Raw genomic sequence first — 21537 nt, forward strand, 5'->3', positions numbered from 1 at the left:
TATTGCACACATACACACACAGAAACACACACAAACTCTGTCATTAAATCCAACGTGCCTTCATGATCAAAGTTCTTTAGTCAATAGTACTAGAAGGAACATAAGTCGGGGGCTGGTGAGATGGTTCAGTGGGTAAGAGCACCGACTGCTCTTCCAAAGGTACTGAGTTCAAATCCCAGCAACCACATGGTGGCTCACAACAACCCACAATGAGATCTGATACCCTATCCTGGTGGGTTTGAAGACATCTACTGTGAACTTATACTAATAAATAAATCTTTGGCCTGAGCAAATGGGCTTGGGTAGAGCAAGCAGAGGTCCTAATTTCATTTCCCAACAATCACATTAACGATCACAACCATCTTTACAACTAAAGTGTGTACTCATATACATAAAATAAATAAATCTCGGAAGGAAGGAAGGAAGGAAGGAAGGAAGGAAGGAAGGAAGGAAGGAAGGAAGGAAGGAAGGAAGAGAAGAATGAAAGAAACATATGTTGGTAAAATAAAAGCCAGAACCTTTTCTGCTTTTGTTTTCTTTTTTTTTTTTTTTTTTTTTTTTTTTTTTTTTTTTTTTAATATTTTTATTACATATTTTCCTCAATTACATTTCCAATACTATCCCAAAAGTCCCCCATAGCGCCCCCCACTTCCCTACCCACCCATTCCCATTCTTTTGGCCCTGGCATTCCCCTATATTGGGGCATATAAAGTTTGCAAGTCCACTGGGCCTCTCTTTCCATTGATGGCCGACTAGGCCATCTTTCGATACATATGCAGCTAGAGACAAGAGCTCCAGGGTTCTGGTTAGTACATCATGTTGTTCCAACAATAGGGTTGCAGATCCCTTTAGCTCCTTGGGTACTTTCTCTAGCTTCTCCATTGGGAGCCCTGTGATGCTTTTGTTTTCTTGATCCTAGAGATAGGGTTTCTCTTGGTGTAGCCCTGGCAGTCCTTTCTGGAACTATCAGTGTAGGCTTGGGTAGCCTCAAACTCACAGAGGTCCTCTCTGCCTGCTTGCCTGCCAGCCTCTGCCACCCACACAGCCTGGCAGAAGCCAGATCTCTTTTTCCCTCCTATTTATATATTTCTTAGTTTGTTTGTTTGCTTGCTTGCTTGTATGCTGTTATTACTTTTAGTTTTCAATGTAAGTGTGTGTGTGTGTGTGCTGCCTATATGACTACATGCCAGAAGAGGGCACCAGAACCTAGGACAAGTCACCATGCACCCCCTGAGAATTACTTTTTTTTAAAAAAAAAAAAGGAAATTCTAATCACAGATATCTGTGGGGCTGTCAGAGTGCTTTATAAGGCTTACTGTAAATAATAAAAATTGTGTGTCCTTTACCAAAAAACAGAAGGGAATGGAGGTGGTACCCCTGCATGTTTGTTGTCTGCATGTCTACTTCCTTGTTCGGTCACTGGCTTGCACATTGACACTTTGACCTCATTAAGATGAAAGGCGACCTTTTTGTGGCAGCAAAAAAAACCTCCCTGGAGGTTTGGTGGCCTACCACCTACACAAGCTCAGGCACGGAAAATAAATTAATAAAGATCTCTGAAACACAAATCTGGGGCTGGTACTAGCTGGCCATGGAATCCTATACACACACATGGAGTATTAATTTACAAGCAGCTACATCATTATCTGTGAGGGAGAGAGACATGAAAGAGTTTCCACAGCCTTTTTATTGGTGGTCAGGGTTAGGATTTCTTGTTTATTTCTTTGTTTGTTTGTTTGTTTGTTTGATTTCATTTTTTTTTTTTTGAGACAGGGTTTCTCTGTGTAGCCTTGGCTGTCCTGGAACTCACTTTGTGGACCAGGCTGGCCTTGAACTTAGAAATCTGCCTGCCTCTGCCTCCCAAGTGCTGGGATTAAAGGCGTGCGCCACCACACCCGGCTCATACACACGTTTTTTTAAATATTTTTTATTACGTATTTTCCTCAATTACATTTCCAATGCTATTCCAAATGTCCTCCATACCCTCCCCCCCCCCCTGTTTTCTTAAAGAGAGAATTACAGTAGACCTGAGGCAATTGTGGACCACACCTTTAGCCTCAGGAGGATTTCTGCATTCAAGGTCACCCTGGCTTACAGAGTGACATCCAAGTCAGCCAGGGCTACACAAAGAAAACCTACCTGAGAAAAAAATAATAATTGAAAGAAAGAAAGAAACAAACAAACAAACAAAGAGAGAGAGAGAGATTGAGAGAGAGAGAGAGAGAGAGAGAGAGAGAGAGAGAGAGAGAGGGGAGAGAAAGAGAGAGGGAAAGAAAAGGGGTGCTCCACCACATCTGGCTTCCTTGTTTATTTCTAAGAATCCTTGGAAATATGATTTCTTTAATCTGTGTACCCAAGACTAACACACACACACACATGCACACAAACATGGAGTGAGAGAGAAAGATAAGGAGGTATGACAGGAATTTTACTTTACAAAAAAAGAAAAAAGAATTAGAAAAATTTAAAGAAATTATACAGAAGCCCACTTGATGTCAAGTAACAGTAATCACAGCAGAAATATTGCACACACACACACACAGACACACACACAGAAACACACACTGTCATTAAATCCAACATGCCATCATGATCAAAGTTCTTTAGTCAATAGTACTAGAAGGAACATGTGTCCAGGGCTGGTGAGATGGTTCAGTGGGGAAGAGCACTGACTGCTCTTCCAAATGTACTGAGTTCAAATCCCAGCAACCACATGGTCCCTCACAACCACCCATAATGAGATCTGATACCCTCTCCTGGTGCGTTTGAAGACAGCTACAGTGAACTTATACTAATAAATAAATCTTTTGCCTGAGCAAGTGGGCTTGGCTAGAGCAAACAGAGGTCCTAAGCTCAATTCCCAACAATCACATGAAGGATCACAACAATCTGTACAACTAAAGTGTGTACTCATATACATAAAATACATAAATCTTGAAAGAAAGAAAGAAAGAAAGAAAGAAAGAAAGAAAGAAAGAAAGAAAGAAAGAAAGAAAGAAAGAAAGAAAGAAAGGAAGGAAGGAAGAAGGAAAGAGAGAGAGAGAGAGAGAGAGAGAGAGAAAGAAAGAAAGAAAGAAAGAAAGAAAGAAAGAGAGAGAGAGAGAAAGAAAGAAAGAAAGAAAGAAGAAAAGAAAAGGAGAGAGACACAGAGACAGACAGAGACACAGAGAGAGAGAGACAGAGAGAGAAAGAGAAAGAGAGATGGAAAGAAAGATACTTTCAGAAAAAAAATTAGAAAAAAATTAAAGAAATTACACACAAGCCCACTAGATGGCAAGTAACTGCAATCCCAGCAGAAGTATTGCACACATACACACACAGAAACACACACAAACTCTGTCATTAAATCCAACGTGCCTTCATGATCAAAGTTCTTTAGTCAATAGTACTAGAAGGAACATAAGTCGGGGGCTGGTGAGATGGTTCAGTGGGTAAGAGCACCGACTGCTCTTCCAAAGGTACTGAGTTCAAATCCCAGCAACCACATGGTGGCTCACAACAACCCACAATGAGATCTGATACCCTATCCTGGTGGGTTTGAAGACATCTACTGTGAACTTATACTAATAAATAAATCTTTGGCCTGAGCAAATGGGCTTGGGTAGAGCAAGCAGAGGTCCTAATTTCATTTCCCAACAATCACATTAACGATCACAACCATCTTTACAACTAAAGTGTGTACTCATATACATAAAATAAATAAATCTCGGAAGGAAGGAAGGAAGGAAGGAAGGAAGGAAGGAAGGAAGGAAGGAAGGAAGGAAGGAAGGAAGGAAGGAAGGAAGGAAGGAAGAGAAGAATGAAAGAAACATATGTCGGTAAAATAAAAGCCAGAACCTTTTCTGCTTTTGTTTTCTTGATCCTAGAGATAGGGTTTCTCTTGGTGTAGCCCTGGCAGTCCTTTCTGGAACTATCAGTGTAGGCTTGGGTAGCCTCAAACTCACAGAGGTCCTCTCTGCCTGCTTGCCTGCCAGCCTCTGCCACCCACACAGCCTGGCAGAAGCCAGAATCTCTTTTTCCCTCCTATTTATATATTTCTTAGTTTGTTTGTTTGCTTGCTTGCTTGTTTGCTGTTATTACTTTTAGTTTTCAATGTAAGTGTGTGTGTGTGTGTGCTGCCTATATGACTACATGCCAGAAGAGGGCACCAGAACCTAGGACAAGTCACCATGCACCCCCTGAGAATTACTTTTTTTAAAAAAAAAAAAAAGGAAATTCTAATCACAGATATCTGTGGGGCTGTCAGAGTGCTTTATAAGGCTTACTGTAAATAATAAAAATTGTGTGTCCTTTACCAAAAAACAGAAGGGAATGGAGGTGGTACCCCTGCATGTTTGTTGTCTGCATGTCTACTTCCTTGTTCGGTCACTGGCTTGCACATTGACACTTTGACCTCATTAAGATGAAAGGCGACCTTTTTGTGGCAGCAAAAAAAACCTCCCTGGAGGTTTGGTGGCCTACCACCTACACAAGCTCAGGCACGGAAAATAAATTAATAAAGATCTCTGAAACACAAATCTGGGGCTGGTACTAGCTGGCCATGGAATCCTATACACACACATGGAGTATTAATTTACAAGCAGCTACATCATTATCTGTGAGGGAGAGAGACATGAAAGAGTTTCCACAGCCTTTTTATTGGTGGTCAGGGTTAGGATTTCTTGTTTATTTCTTTGTTTGTTTGTTTGTTTGTTTGATTTCATTTTTTTTTTTTGAGACAGGGTTTCTCTGTGTAGCCTTGGTTGTCCTGGAACTCACTTTGTGGACCAGGCTGGCCTTGAACTTAGAAATCTGCCTGCCTCTGCCTCCCAAGTGCTGGGATTAAAGGCGTGCGCCACCACACCCGGCTCATACACACGTTTTTTTAAATATTTTTTTATTACGTATTTTCCTCAATTACATTTCCAATGCTATCCCAAATGTCCTCCATACCCTCCCCCCCCCCCTGTTTTCTTAAAGAGAGAATTTCAGTAGACCTGAGGCAATTGTGGACCACACCTTTAGCCTCAGGAGGATTTCTGCATTCAAGGTCACCCTGGCTTACAGAGTGACATCCAAGTCAGCCAGGGCTACACAAAGAAAACCTACCTGAGAAAAAAATAATAATTGAAAGAAAGAAAGAAAGAAAGAAACAAACAAAGAGAGAGAGAGAGATTGAGAGAAAGAGAGAGAGAGAGAGAGAGAGAGAGAGAGAGAGAGAGAGAGAGAGAGAGGAGAGAAAGAGAGAGGGAAAGAAAAGGGGTGCTCCACCACATCTGGCTTCCTTGTTTATTTCTAAGAATCCTTGGAAATATGATTTCTTTAATCTGTGTACCCAAGACTAACACACACACACACATGCACACAAACATGGAGTGAGAGAGAAAGATAAGGAGGTATGACAGGAATTTTACTTTACAAAAAAAGAAAAAAGAATTAGAAAAATTTAAAGAAATTATACAGAAGCCCACTTGATGTCAAGTAACAGTAATCACAGCAGAAATATTGCACACACACACACACAGACACACACACAGAAACACACACTGTCATTAAATCCAACATGCCTTCATGATCAAAGTTCTTTAGTCAATAGTACTAGAAGGAACATGTGTCCAGGGCTGGTGAGATGGTTCAGTGGGGAAGAGCACTGACTGCTCTTCCAAATGTACTGAGTTCAAATCCCAGCAACCACATGGTCCCCTCACAACCACCCATAATGAGATCTGATACCCTCTCCTGGTGCGTTTGAAGACAGCTACAGTGAACTTATACTAATAAATAAATCTTTTGCCTGAGCAAGTGGGCTTGGCTAGAGCAAACAGAGGTCCTAAGCTCAATTCCCAACAATCACATGAAGGATCACAACTATCTGTACAACTAAAGTGTGTACTCATATACATAAAATACATAAATCTTGAAAGAAAGAAAGAAAGAAAGAAAGAAAGAAAGAAAGAAAGAAAGAAAGAAAGAAAGAAAGAAAGAAAGAAAGGAAGGAAGGAAGGAAGGAAGAAGGAAAGAGAGAGAGAGAGAGAGAAAGAAAGAAAGAAAGAAAGAAAGAGAGAGAGAGAGAGAGAAAGAAAGAAAGAAAGAAGAAAAGAAAAGGAGAGAGACACAGAGACAGACAGAGACACACAGAGAGAGAGACAGAGAGAGAAAGAGAAAGAGAGATGGAAAGAAAGATACTTTCAGAAAAAAAATTAGAAAAAAATTAAAGAAATTACACACAAGCCCACTAGATGGCAAGTAACTGCAATCCCAGCAGAAGTATTGCACACATACACACACAGAAACACACACAAACTCTGTCATTAAATCCAACGTGCCTTCATGATCAAAGTTCTTTAGTCAATAGTACTAGAAGGAACATAAGTCGGGGGCTGGTGAGATGGTTCAGTGGGTAAGAGCACCGACTGCTCTTCCAAAGGTACTGAGTTCAAATCCCAGCAACCACATGGTGGCTCACAACAACCCACAATGAGATCTGATACCCTATCCTGGTGGGTTTGAAGACATCTACTGTGAACTTATACTAATAAATAAATCTTTGGCCTGAGCAAATGGGCTTGGGTAGAGCAAGCAGAGGTCCTAATTTCATTTCCCAACAATCACATTAACGATCACAACCATCTTTACAACTAAAGTGTGTACTCATATACATAAAATAAATAAATCTCGTAAGGAAGGAAGGAAGGAAGGAAGGAAGGAAGGAAGGAAGGAAGGAAGGAAGGAAGGAAGGAAGGAAGGAAAGAAGGAAGGAAGGAAGGTAGGAAGGAAGGAAGGAAGGAAGGAAGGAAGGAAGGAAGGAAGGAAGGAAGGAAGGAAGGAAGGAAGGGAAGAATGAAAGGAACATATGTCAGTAAAATAAAAGCCAGAACCTTTTCTGCTTTTGTTTTCTTGATCCTAGAGATAGGGTTTCTCTTGGTGTAGCCCTGGCAGTCCTTTCTGGAACTATCAGTGTAGGCTTGGGTAGCCTCAAACTCACAGAGGTCCTCTCTGCCTGCTTGCCTGCCAGCCTCTGCCACCCACACAGCCTGGCAGAAGCCAGAATCTCTTTTTCCCTCCTATTTATATATTTCTTAGTTTGTTTGCTTGCTTGCTTGCTTGTTTGCTGTTATTACTTTTAGTTTTCAATGTAAGTGTGTGTGTGTGTGTGCTGCCTATATGACTACATGCCAGAAGAGGGCACCAGAACCTAGGACAAGTCACCATGCACCCCCTGAGAATTACTTTTTTTTAAAAAAAAAAAAGGAAATTCTAATCACAGATATCTGTGGGGCTGTCAGAGTGCTTTATAAGGCTTACTGTAAATAATAAAAATTGTGTGTCCTTTACCAAAAAACAGAAGGGAATGGAGGTGGTACCCCTGCATGTTTGTTGTCTGCATGTCTACTTCCTTGTTCGGTCACTGGCTTGCACATTGACACTTTGACCTCATTAAGATGAAAGGCGACCTTTTTGTGGCAGCAAAAAAAACCTCCCTGGAGGTTTGGTGGCCTACCACCTACACAAGCTCAGGCACGGAAAATAAATTAATAAAGATCTCTGAAACACAAATCTGGGGCTGGTACTAGCTGGCCATGGAATCCTATACACACACATGGAGTATTAATTTACAAGCAGCTACATCATTATCTGTGAGGGAGAGAGACATGAAAGAGTTTCCACAGCCTTTTTATTGGTGGTCAGGGTTAGGATTTCTTGTTTATTTCTTTGTTTGTTTGTTTGTTTGTTTGATTTCATTTTTTTTTTTTGAGACAGGGTTTCTCTGTGTAGCCTTGGCTGTCCTGGAACTCACTTTGTGGACCAGGCTGGCCTTGAACTTAGAAATCTGCCTGCCTCTGCCTCCCAAGTGCTGGGATTAAAGGCGTGCACCACCACACCCGGCTCATACACACGTTTTTTTAAATATTTTTTTATTACGTATTTTCCTCAATTACATTTCCAATGCTATCCCAAATGTCCTCCATACCCTCCCCCCTCCCCCTGTTTTCTTAAAGAGAGAATTTCAGTAGACCTGAGGCAATTGTGGACCACACCTTTAGCCTCAGGAGGATTTCTGCATTCAAGGTCACCCTGGCTTACAGAGTGACATCCAAGTCAGCCAGGGCTACACAAAGAAAACCTACCTGAGAAAAAAATAATAATTGAAAGAAAGAAAGAAAGAAACAAACAAACAAAGAGAGAGAGAGAGATTGAGAGAGAGAGAGAGAGAGAGAGAGAGAGAGAGAGAGAGAGAGAGAGAGGAGAGAAAGAGAGAGGGAAAGAAAAGGGGTGCTCCACCACATCTGGCTTCCTTGTTTATTTCTAAGAATCCTTGGAAATATGATTTCTTTAATCTGTGTACCCAAGACTAACACACACACACACATGCACACAAACATGGAGTGAGAGAGAAAGATAAGGAGGTATGACAGGAATTTTACTTTACAAAAAAAGAAAAAAGAATTAGAAAAATTTAAAGAAATTATACAGAAGCCCACTTGATGTCAAGTAACAGTAATCACAGCAGAAATATTGCACACACACACACACAGACACACACACAGAAACACACACTGTCATTAAATCCAACATGCCTTCATGATCAAAGTTCTTTAGTCAATAGTACTAGAAGGAACATGTGTCCAGGGCTGGTGAGATGGTTCAGTGGGGAAGAGCACTGACTGCTCTTCCAAATGTACTGAGTTCAAATCCCAGCAACCACATGGTCCCTCACAACCACCCATAATGAGATCTGATACCCTCTCCTGGTGCGTTTGAAGACAGCTACAGTGAACTTATACTAATAAATAAATCTTTTGCCTGAGCAAGTGGGCTTGGCTAGAGCAAACAGAGGTCCTAAGCTCAATTCCCAACAATCACATGAAGGATCACAACAATCTGTACAACTAAAGTGTGTACTCATATACATAAAATACATAAATCTTGAAAGAAAGAAAGAAAGAAAGAAAGAAAGAAAGAAAGAAAGAAAGAAAGAAAGAAAGAAAGAAAGAAAGAAAGGAAGGAAGGAAGGAAGAAGGAAAGAGAGAGAGAGAGAGAGAGAGAGAGAGAGAGAAAGAAAGAAAGAAAGAAAGAAAGAAAGAAAGAGAGAGAGAGAGAGAGAAAGAAAGAAGAAAAGAAAAGGAGAGAGACACAGAGACAGACAGAGACACACAGAGAGAGAGACAGAGAGAGAAAGAGAAAGAGAGATGGAAAGAAAGATACTTTCAGAAAAAAAATTAGAAAAAAATTAAAGAAATTACACACAAGCCCACTAGATGGCAAGTAACTGCAATCCCAGCAGAAGTATTGCACACATACACACACAGAAACACACACAAACTCTGTCATTAAATCCAACGTGCCTTCATGATCAAAGTTCTTTAGTCAATAGTACTAGAAGGAACATAAGTCGGGGGCTGGTGAGATGGTTCAGTGGGTAAGAGCACCGACTGCTCTTCCAAAGGTACTGAGTTCAAATCCCAGCAACCACATGGTGGCTCACAACAACCCACAATGAGATCTGATACCCTATCCTGGTGGGTTTGAAGACATCTACTGTGAACTTATACTAATAAATAAATCTTTGGCCTGAGCAAATGGGCTTGGGTAGAGCAAGCAGAGGTCCTAATTTCATTTCCCAACAATCACATTAACGATCACAACCATCTTTACAACTAAAGTGTGTACTCATATACATAAAATAAATAAATCTCGTAAGGAAGGAAGGAAGGAAGGAAGGAAGGAAGGAAGGAAGGAAGGAAGGAAGGAAGGAAGGAAGGAAGGAAGGAAGGAAGGAAGGGAAGAATGAAAGGAACATATGTCAGTAAAATAAAAGCCAGAACCTTTTCTGCTTTTGTTTTCTTGATCCTAGAGATAGGGTTTCTCTTGGTGTAGCCCTGGCAGTCCTTTCTGGAACTATCAGTGTAGGCTTGGGTAGCCTCAAACTCACAGAGGTCCTCTCTGCCTGCTTGCCTGCCAGCCTCTGCCACCCACACAGCCTGGCAGAAGCCAGAATCTCTTTTTCCCTCCTATTTATATATTTCTTAGTTTGTTTGTTTGCTTGCTTGCTTGTTTGCTGTTATTACTTTTAGTTTTCAATGTAAGTGTGTGTGTGTGTGTGCTGCCTATATGACTACATGCCAGAAGAGGGCACCAGAACCTAGGACAAGTCACCATGCACCCCCTGAGAATTACTTTTTTTTAAAAAAAAAAAAAAGGAAATTCTAATCACAGATATCTGTGGGGCTGTCAGAGTGCTTTATAAGGCTTACTGTAAATAATAAAAATTGTGTGTCCTTTACCAAAAAACAGAAGGGAATGGAGGTGGTACCCCTGCATGTTTGTTGTCTGCATGTCTACTTCCTTGTTCGGTCACTGGCTTGCACATTGACACTTTGACCTCATTAAGATGAAAGGCGACCTTTTTGTGGCAGCAAAAAAAACCTCCCTGGAGGTTTGGTGGCCTACCACCTACACAAGCTCAGGCACGGAAAATAAATTAATAAAGATCTCTGAAACACAAATCTGGGGCTGGTACTAGCTGGCCATGGAATCCTATACACACACATGGAGTATTAATTTACAAGCAGCTACATCATTATCTGTGAGGGAGAGAGACATGAAAGAGTTTCCACAGCCTTTTTATTGGTGGTCAGGGTTAGGATTTCTTGTTTATTTCTTTGTTTGTTTGTTTGTTTGTTTGATTTCATTTTTTTTTTTTTGAGACAGGGTTTCTCTGTGTAGCCTTGGCTGTCCTGGAACTCACTTTGTGGACCAGGCTGGCCTTGAACTTAGAAATCTGCCTGCCTCTGCCTCCCAAGTGCTGGGATTAAAGGCGTGCGCCACCACACCCGGCTCATACACACGTTTTTTTAAATATTTTTTTATTACGTATTTTCCTCAATTACATTTCCAATGCTATCCCAAATGTCCTCCATACCCTCCCCCCCCCCCTGTTTTCTTAAAGAGAGAATTTCAGTAGACCTGAGGCAATTGTGGACCACACCTTTAGCCTCAGGAGGATTTCTGCATTCAAGGTCACCCTGGCTTACAGAGTGACATCCAAGTCAGCCAGGGCTACACAAAGAAAACCTACCTGAGAAAAAAATAATAATTGAAAGAAAGAAAGAAAGAAAGAAAGAAACAAACAAAGAGAGAGAGAGAGAGATTGAGAGAGAGAGAGAGAGAGAGAGAGAGAGAGAGAGAGAGAGAGAGAGAGAGAGGAGAGAAAGAGAGAGGGAAAGAAAAGGGGTGCTCCACCACATCTGGCTTCCTTGTTTATTTCTAAGAATCCTTGGAAATATGATTTCTTTAATCTGTGTACCCAAGACTAACACACACACACACATGCACACAAACATGGAGTGAGAGAGAAAGATAAGGAGGTATGACAGGAATTTTACTTTACAAAAAAAGAAAAAAGAATTAGAAAAATTTAAAGAAATTATACAGAAGCCCACTTGATGTCAAGTAACAGTAATCACAGCAGAAATATTGCACACACACACACACAGACACACACACAGAAACACACACTGTCATTAAATCCAACATGCCTTCATGATCAAAGTTCTTTAGTCAATAGTACTAGAAGGAACATGTGTCCAGGGCTGGTGAGATGGTTCAGTGGGGAAGAGCACTGACTGCTCTTCCAAATGTACTGAGTTCAAATCCCAGCAACCACATGGTCCCTCACAACCACCCATAATGAGATCTGATACCCTCTCCTGGTGCGTTTGAAGACAGCTACAGTGAACTTATACTAATAAATAAATCTTTTGCCTGAGCAAGTGGGCTTAGCTAGAGCAAACAGAGGTCCTAAGCTCAATTCCCAACAATCACATGAAGGATCACAACTATCTGTACAACTAAAGTGTGTACTCATATACATAAAATACATAAATCTTGAAAGAAAGAAAGAAAGAAAGAAAGAAAGAAAGAAAGAAAGAAAGAAAGAAAGAAAGAAAGAAAGGAAGGAAGGAAGGAAGAAGGAAAGAGAGAGAGAGAGAGAGAAAGAAAGAAAGAAAGAAAGAAAGAAAGAAAGAAAGAAAGAAAGAAAGAAAGAAAGAAAGAAAGAAAGAAAGAAAGAATGGAAGGAAGGAAGGAAGGAAGGAAGGAAGGGAGAGGGGGGAACAGAGAGAGGGGGCAGAAGAAAAAAAGAAAGAAAAAAAGAAAAAGAGAAACAGGCAGACTTAGGAGGTAGTGTTACTTGATTGGAGATATCATTTCTCTGTGTAGGCAGGCAGGCAGGCAGGCAGACAGCCATAGTTGTTTGCTTTAGTTTAGCTTGGTTTGGTTTTCAGGAAGTGTTGCCGAGGTCATACACAAGCACAGGCCCAAGAAATAAATAAATAAATAAGAAACACACATCTGGGGGGGGGGGGCTAGCTTGGCCATGGAGTCACACACACACACACACACACACACACACACACACACACACACACACACACTAATAAAATCAGGACATCCAGTGTCTTGGCCATCAATAGTGTGACATTCATGTCTTAAATTGCAAACCAGAAAGTCAGTTGCCCACGTACAAGTCTCTTTCTTCCAAGTAAGATGTCAGTTCCCAGGGAGGCCTTGGGAACTTAAACTTTACTCACTCACACCCTACTCAAAATAGAAGTCTGATTCTAAGTAGTCTGTGCACTGAATCGGTGGTGTGGGTGTCTCTCTTGTGTTAGGGCAGGGCGGGGGTTCCATCCCCAGTGCAGGTTCTAGGAGCAAATGCCAGAAAAGTATACACATGTGCGGGTGTAGGAAATGCTGCTGGGTGGTCAGTTTGAGTCCAAGCCTATTGCAGATAACTTTAGAACAAAGGAAGCAGTTCGATTGGCTTCTATCTTGATTGGTTTCTGAGGACACATCCAAGGAGAATATGTAATCAATTCTGGCAGTAACAGCAGAAACAAGCTGTGAGAAAGTGTCCTTATAATAGTAGTTAACAGCACAAAATGGCAGGCTAGCCAGGTAAGAGGTTACCTAGCCCTTATCTAATCTGAAGTAGGCCTTCAAATTCCATCTAGGCCTTACTCTTTTACCTATACCTTAACAGCCAGCAGCTTTGCCCTCTGAGCACAGGTATGTATAGATCAATGAATATCTTTCTCTGTATTCATTTATTTATGAGAGACAAAGTCTCTGTACATGGTGCAAAAACATACAAGACAGACCAGGCCGGACACTCAATAATTTCTGCAGGCATGTGATGGAGGTAGGGTGGGCAAGTGGCATCCAAACTGTGTGAGCAGTTCCATGCCACTTAGTTATCATTATTTGTTTTATGTATGTATGTATGTATGTATGTATGTATGTATGTATGTATGTGTGTGATTACTTAGTTAGTTTCGTATTTAATTGAACCAGGGTTATTTGGGGGGGGGAGGAAATTTTTTTCTATATATACAAGCAATTGTAATTTGTTATAGTGTCCCTCCCTTTTGTGAAGTTTGGATTGGGTTTTGCTTGGGATTGTTTGTTTGTTTGTTTGTTTGTTTTTCCAGACAGGGTTTCTCTGTGTAGCCCGGGCTGTCCTGGAACTCACTCTGTAGACCAGGCTGGCCTCCAATTCAGAAATCTGCCTGCCTCTGCCTCCCAAGTGCTCCCAAAGGCATGTGCCACCACTGCTCTGCTGTACTATTTAAACAGCCCACCCCACCCCACCCCAAAAAAAAGAGCAACAGCAAAACTTTACTGACTGCATATCCAATCCAACCACTCCCAGCTAACTTAGGTAATGTGCGTTTCTGTGCCAGTTGATTTTATATATATATATATATATATATATATATATATATATATATATATAAATACTGTGTGTGTGTTTGTGTGAAATACAATACAATAAAATAAAATTATGATGCTCAATTTCTTCACAAGCTTTGTTTTATTTTATTTTTGAAGGTTTTATTTATTTTTTTATTTATATGAGTACACTGCAGCTGTCTTCCAACACACACCAGAAGTGTGCATCGGATTCCAAAGTCACCATGTGGTTTGTGGGAATTGAACTCAGGACCTCTGGAAGAACAGTCAACGCTCTTCAGACCTTCACACACGTTTTATTTTATTAAGCATTAAACATGATGTAGAAATCATTTAGATATTGTCCAGATTGGCCTTACCAATTCCTAAATTGCTGGCAGGGTGAGGCTTCTAGTGAAAGTCTTCTAGTGAGCGGAGGCTTCCTCTTTCTGTTGGGGTGTGTTATCAACTCCATTACCATTTCCAAAGATCTCGGTGTGAGCCTATTGTTTGGTTCAGTCGGTTGCCAGAGCAAATGTGGACCTGAAAGGACAGTGAGTTCAGAGAATTCACACTGAAATCATCACTCAGGGACTTGAGGCAGAAAACTAGCCAGCCAGCCTCTGGATAGACATGGCTCAGCAGTTCAGAGAACCAGACCATCGCAAATAGTTCACAGACTTGCAGATCCCTTCCCCCCACCCCACCCCTCCCCCAGCCCCACCCAAACATAGGGAGAGAAGGCAGTGAGGGGGAGGGGGAGGTGTTGTGAGAGAATTTAGATAGCTGGAGATTTCATTCATTTACTTCTTTTATTGAGTGTATGGTGAAAGAGGGAAAATGGCTCAAAAGGGAGGGAGGGCAGACCATCTTCCCATGCTGGGATCATTCATGCTTTAAGAAGGAATGCAGGAGGCTGGAGGCTCAGCGGTTAAGAGCCTTGACTGCTCTTCTGAAGATCAGGAGTTCAAATCCCAGCAACCACATAGTGGTTCACAACCACCCAGAATGAGATCTGGTGCCCTCTTCTGGTATGTCTGAAAACTGCTACAGTGTACTTACCTATAATAAATGAATCTGAAGAAGGGGGAGGAGGGGAAGGGGGAAGGCAGCCAGTCAGTCCAAAGGTGCTGGTGTGCACTCTAGGTGCTTTATCAAAAAGCCTTTAGTTCTGCTCTCCCATTTGATTCCCAAAGGGCAGTCTTGGAACCCTGTGCAGAGATAGATAGAAATGGCAACCACAGCAAACAAGCTAGTTTGTGAGTGAGTGAGTGAGTGAGTGAGTGAGTGAGTGAGTGAGTGCGTGAGCAGAGCAAGAGAGCTGGATGGCAAAACACACAAAGCCAAAAGAAATGTCTGTCAAGTTTGGCCCCACAAAACAAAGCAAGCTCACATACATTCCCTGAGACTCATCCCTGACTACAGGGAGTGTGATGTCTCTGAGTATTTTTGGAAGAAAGAAAGAGAGAGAGAGAGAAAGAAAGAAGAAAGAGAGAAAGAAAGAAAGAAAGAAATAAGAAAGAAAGAAAGAAAGAAAGAAAGAAAGAAAGAAAGAAAGAAAGAAAGAAAGAAAGAAAGAAAGAAAGAAAATATTTTAAAAAATATTATTTGGAAAAAAATATTACTTGAAAAAATCATATTTCCAGGAAAAATATTCCTTGGAAATATGATTTCTTTAATCTGTGTACCCAAGACTAACACACACACACACACATGCACACAAACATGGAGCTACTAGTGGAATAGAACTTAACTGAATCCAGTGCAGAAGGGTGAGGATTCACTGAAAAGTCACCAGCAGCCTTGGCACACATGTTTTTCTCTTGCTTTTTGTCTATTACTTCTTTATTATTTTTAGGATGTGGGGGTCTTTCAAGACAGTGTTTCTCTGTGTAGCCCTGGGTGTCTTGGAACTCACTCTGTAGACCAGGATGGCCTGGCATGCACAAATCTGCCAGCCTCTGCCTCCAATGTGGTAGGATTAAAGGTGTGCCCCAACACTGCCCGGAAGTCTATTACTTTTAAATGCCAGATGAGTCCATTCTTTTACATTTTTGGGTTGGTTTGTTAGCTGATTTGATTTTATGTTGTTTCCCTGGAGGTGTACAACCTACACAAACTCAGGCACGGAAAATAAATAAATAAAGATCTCTGAAACACAAATCTGGGGCTGGTACTAGCTGGCCATGGAATCATATACACACACACATGGAGTATTAACTTACAAGCAGCTACATCCTTACCTGTGGAGGAGAGGGACATGAACCAGTTATCACAGCCGTTTTATTGGTGGTGAGGGTTAGGATTTCTTGTTTATTTCTTTGTTTGTTTGATTTCTTTTTTTTTTTTTTTTTTTTTTTTTTTTTTTTTTTTTTTTTGAGACAGGGTTTCTCTGTGTAGCCTTGGCTGTCTTGGAACTCACCTTGTGGACCAGACTGGCCTTGAACTTAGAAATCTGCCTGCCTCTGCCTCCCAAGTGCTGGGATTAAAGGGGTGCTCCACCACACCCGGTTTCCTTGTTTATTTCTAAGAATCCTTGGAAATATGATTTCTTTAATCTGTGTACCCAAGACTAACACACACACACACATGCACACAAACATGGAGTAAGAGAGAAAGATAAGGAGGAATGACATGAATTTTACTTACACACACACACAAAAAAGAATTAGAAAATTTTAAAGAAACTACACACAAGCCAACTAGATTGCAAGTAACAGTAATCACAGCAGAAATATTGCACACACACACACACACACACACACAAACACACACACACTTAAAAAGACACAAACACTGTCATTAAATCCAACTTGCCTTCATGATCAAAGTTGTTTAGTCAATAGTACAAGAAGGAACATATGTCGAGGGCTGGTGATGGAGGTGGCTGGCCTTCATGAGACTTATTGTTCCAGGTTGCTTCTGTCTCTTCCCCTTCTTTTCCAGCTACTAGTGGATTAGAACTTAACTGAATCCAGTGCAGAAGGGTGAGGAGTCACTGAAAAGCCACCAGCAGCCTTGGCACACATATTTTTCTCTTGCTTTTTGTCTATTACTTCTTTATTATTTTTATGAGGTGGGGGTCTTTCAAGACAGTGTTTCTCTGTGTAGCCCTGTCTTGGAACTCACTCTGTAGACCAGGATGGCCTGGCATGCACAAATCTGCCAGCCTCTGCCTCCAATGTGGTAGGATTAAAGGTGTGCCCCACCACTGCCCGGAAGTCTATTAATTTTAAATGCCAGGTGAGTCCATTCTTTTACATTTTTGGATTGGTTTGTTAGCTGATTGGATTTTATGTTGTTTCCCTGGAGGTGTACCACCTATACAAGCTCAGGAATGGAAAATAATTAAGTAAAGATCTCTGAAACACAAATCTGGGGCTGGTACTAGCTGGCCATGGAATCCTATACACACACATGGAGTATTAATTTACAAGCAGCTACATCCTTACCTGTGGGGGAGAGGGACATGAAAGAGTTTCCACAGCCTTTTTATTGGTGGTCTGGGTTAGGATTTCTTGTTTATTTCTTTGTTTGTTTGTTTGTGTGTTTGATTTTTTTTTTTTTTTTTGAGACAGGTTTTCTCTGTGTAGCCTTGGCTGTCCTGGAACTCACTTTGTGGACCAGGCTGGACTTGAACTTAGAAATCTGCCTGCCTCTGCCTCCCAAGTGCTGGGATTAAAGGGGTGTTCCAGCATATCTGGCTTCCTTGTTTATTTCTAAAAATCCTTGGAAATATGATTTCTTAATCTGTGTACCCAGGACTAACACACATACACACATGCACACAAACATGGAGTGAGAGAGAAAGATAAGGAGGAATGACATGAAGTTTAGGAAAAAGAGATATTAATGGATTAATTTTACTTCTATACATAAATACACATGTTTTTTAAAAAATATTTTTTATTATGTATTTTCCTCAATTACATTTCCAATGCTATCCCAAAAGTCCCCCATACCCACCCCCCCTTGTTTTCTTAAAGAGTAGATCTGAGGCAATTGTGGACCACACCTTTAGCCTCAGGCAGATTTCTGCATTCAAGGTCACCCTGGCTTAAGGAGTGACTTCCAAGTCAGCCAGGGCTACACAATGAATCCCTATCTGAGATATTTTTTTTTATTTTGATTTTTTAATTTTTTTTTTTTTTTTTTTTTTTTTTGGTTTTTCGAGACAGGGTTTCTCTGTACAGCCCTGGCTGTCCTGGAACTCACTCAGTAGACCAGGCTGGCCTCGAACTCAGAAATCCGCCTGCCTCTGCCTCCCAAGTGCTGGGATTAAAGGCGTGCGCCACCACCGCCCGGCTTTTTTTTTTTTTTTTTGGTTTTTCGAGACAGGGTTTCTCTGTATAGCCCTGGCTGTCCTGGAACTCACTCTGTAGACCAGGCTGGCCTCGAACTCAGAAATCCGCCTGCCTCTGCCTCCCGAGTGCTGGGTTTTTTTTTTATTTTGAAACAGGGTTTCTCTGTGTAGTCCTGGAACTCACTTTGTGGACCTGGAATGACATGAATTTTAGGAAAAAGAGATATTAATGGATTAATATTACTTCTATACATACATACATACATACATATAATTATACATACACACATAATTTTTTCAAATAGAATTAGAGTAGACCTGAGGCAATTGTGGAACATACCTTTAACCTCGGGCAGATTTCTGTGTTCAAGGTCACCCTGGGTTACAGAGTTAGTGTCAAGTCAGCTAGGGCTACACAGAGAAACCGTATCTCAGTAAAAAGAAAAAAATAATAGAAAGAAAGAGAGAGAGAGAGAGAGAGAGAGAGAGAGAGAGAGAGAGATTTTCAAAAAAAAAAAAAACTTAGTCTGGGCAGTGGTGCTTTTAATCCCAGCATTTGGGAAGCAGAGGCAGACAGATTAATATGTTCAAGGCCATCATGGTCTACAGAGTGAGTTCCAGGACAGCCAGGGTTACAGAGAGAAAGTGCATCATGAAAAAACAAAGCTATATTAAATAAATAAAATTTAAAAATTAAAAAATAGCCGGGACTGGTGGCACATACCTTTAATCCCAGCACTCCGGAGGCAGAGATGGGAAGATTTCTGGGTTCGAGGTCAGCCTAGTCTGCAAAGTGAGTTCCAGGACAGCCAGGGCTATACAGAGAAACCCTGTTTCGTAAAACAAAAAATAAAATAAAATAAAATTAAATTAAAATTACAATTACAATAAAAAAGAATTAGAAAAAAAGATTACAGAAATCAAACATAAACCACTAGATGGCATGTAACCACAATTACAGCAGAAATATTGCACACACACACACACACACACACACACACACACACAAACTCTGTCATAAAATCAAATGTGCCTTCATGATCAAAGTTCAATAGTCAATACTGCTAGAAGAATCATATGTCTGAAAATAAAAGCCAGAACCTTTTCTGCTTTTGTTTTCTTTTGCCCCAAGATAGGGTTTCTCTTGATGTAGCCCTGGCATCCCTGCCTGGAACTTGCTCTGTAGGCTTGGGTAGCCTCAAACTCACAGAGGTCCTCTCTGCCTGCTTCTGCCACCTACACATCCAGGCAGAAGCTAGAATCTCTCTTTTTTTTTTTTTTACCTTCTTTTCATTTATTTGTTTGTTTGTTATCATTACTATTAGTTTTCAATGTAAGTGTGTGTGTATGTGCTCTATCTGCTGCCTAGATGACAGAAGAAGGCACCAGAACCTAGGTGAATCCACCATGCATTTCCTGAAAATTAATTAAAAGAAAAAAAACAAAAAAAGGAAATTCAAATCACATAGCAAGTAGAAATCTGCACAGCTGTCAGAGTGTTATTTAAGGCTTACTGTAAATAATAAAAATTGTTATGTGTCTTTTATCCAAAAACAGAAGGGAGGTGGTGTGCCTGCATATGGAAGGTGACAAGTGGGTGGCAGCCATCTTGTCCTCTGACTGACATCTATCCTCATAAAGATGGAGGTGGCTGACTGTCACGTGACCTAATGCTCAAGGTAGCTTTTGTGTCCAGCCTCTAGGTAGCCTAGTTTGCATGTGCAGAAAGGTGAGGAGGCTCCCTAAAGCAGCCAGAACCCTTGACCATCCACAGACAGCCTCATACTGTCTTTTGTTATACTTTTAAATGCCAGACTCTGAATTGGTCAGTCTAAATTCTTTTGGTTTAATTAAATTATAATTAAAATGCATAATAAATGAAAAATATAACCAGTCATTCTGAAACTCCTTTTGTGTAACTCAGACTGTAGAATAAGCTAGCTGCAAAGTTACAGTGATCCACCTCCCTCTGCCAGCACTGCCACAACCACTGCCTGTCAAAAGCAAAAATCATAAAAAGGAAGAGGGGAGAGGGAACAAAAATAAGAAGATAAGAATCATAGCCGGTCATAGTGGTATACAACTTTCATGCCAGCATTTGAAAAGCAGAGGCAGGCTCTTACTGGATTGAGGCCTACAAAGTGTCTTCAAGACAGCCAGGGCTGCTTACACTAAGAAACTATATATGAAAAGAATAAATTTAAGAAAGAAAAAAGAAAAGAAAAGAAAGAAAGAAAGAAAGAAAGAAAGAAAGAAAGAAAGAAAGAAAGAAAGAAAGAAAGAATGGAAGGAAGGAAGGAAGGAAGGAAGGAAGGGAGAGGGGGGAACAGAGAGAGGGGGCAGAAGAAAAAAAGAAAGAAAAAAAGAAAAAGAGAAACAGGCAGACTTAGGAGGTAGTGTTACTTGATTGGAGATATCATTTCTCTGTGTAGGCAGGCAGGCAGGCAGGCAGACAGCCATAGTTGTTTGCTTTAGTTTAGCTTGGTTTGGTTTTCAGGAAGTGTTGCCGAGGTCATACACAAGCACAGGCCCAAGAAATAAATAAATAAATAAGAAACACACATCTGGGGGGGGGGGGGCTAGCTTGGCCATGGAGTCACACACACACACACACACACACACACACACACACACACACACACACACTAATAAAATCAGGACATCCAGTGTCTTGGCCATCAATAGTGTGACATTCATGTCTTAAATTGCAAACCAGAAAGTCAGTTGCCCACGTACAAGTCTCTTTCTTCCAAGTAAGATGTCAGTTCCCAGGGAGGCCTTGGGAACTTAAACTTTACTCACTCACACCCTACTCAAAATAGAAGTCTGATTCTAAGTAGTCTGTGCACTGAATCGGTGGTGTGGGTGTCTCTCTTGTGTTAGGGCAGGGCGGGGGTTCCATCCCCAGTGCAGGTTCTAGGAGCAAATGCCAGAAAAGTATACACATGTGCGGGTGTAGGAAATGCTGCTGGGTGGTCAGTTTGAGTCCAAGCCTATTGCAGATAACTTTAGAACAAAGGAAGCAGTTCGATTGACTTCTATCTTGATTGGTTTCTGAGGACACATCCAAGGAGAATATGTAATCAATTCTGGCAGTAACAGCAGAAACAAGCTGTGAGAAAGTGTCCTTATAATAGTAGTTAACAGCACAAAATGGCAGGCTAGCCAGGTAAGAGGTTACCTAGCCCTTATCTAATCTGAAGTAGGCCTCCACGGATTGGGGGAAAAAGACAAAGTGCCACCCGGTGTGCTGGTCGACCTCCCAGTCCATTTAAAAAAAATATATATATATATATACATATGTATATATATACATATATACACATATACACATATATATATGTATAAAGTAAAAGAGGCACACATATACATTTGTCTACGTGTATGTGTGTGGTTATATATATATAAAAAAAAGTTATATATACACACACACACATACACATTTGTCTATATATATTTCTCCATTGATACCTAAATAAAAATATTGGCGTCTTTATGACATCTGGTCGACCTCCGCACTT

This window comes from Mus caroli, unplaced genomic scaffold (genome assembly GCF_978045245.1).
Source record: "Mus caroli unplaced genomic scaffold, Mus_caroli_1 scaffold_40, whole genome shotgun sequence".
NCBI classification, from domain to species: Eukaryota; Metazoa; Chordata; class Mammalia; order Rodentia; family Muridae; genus Mus; species Mus caroli.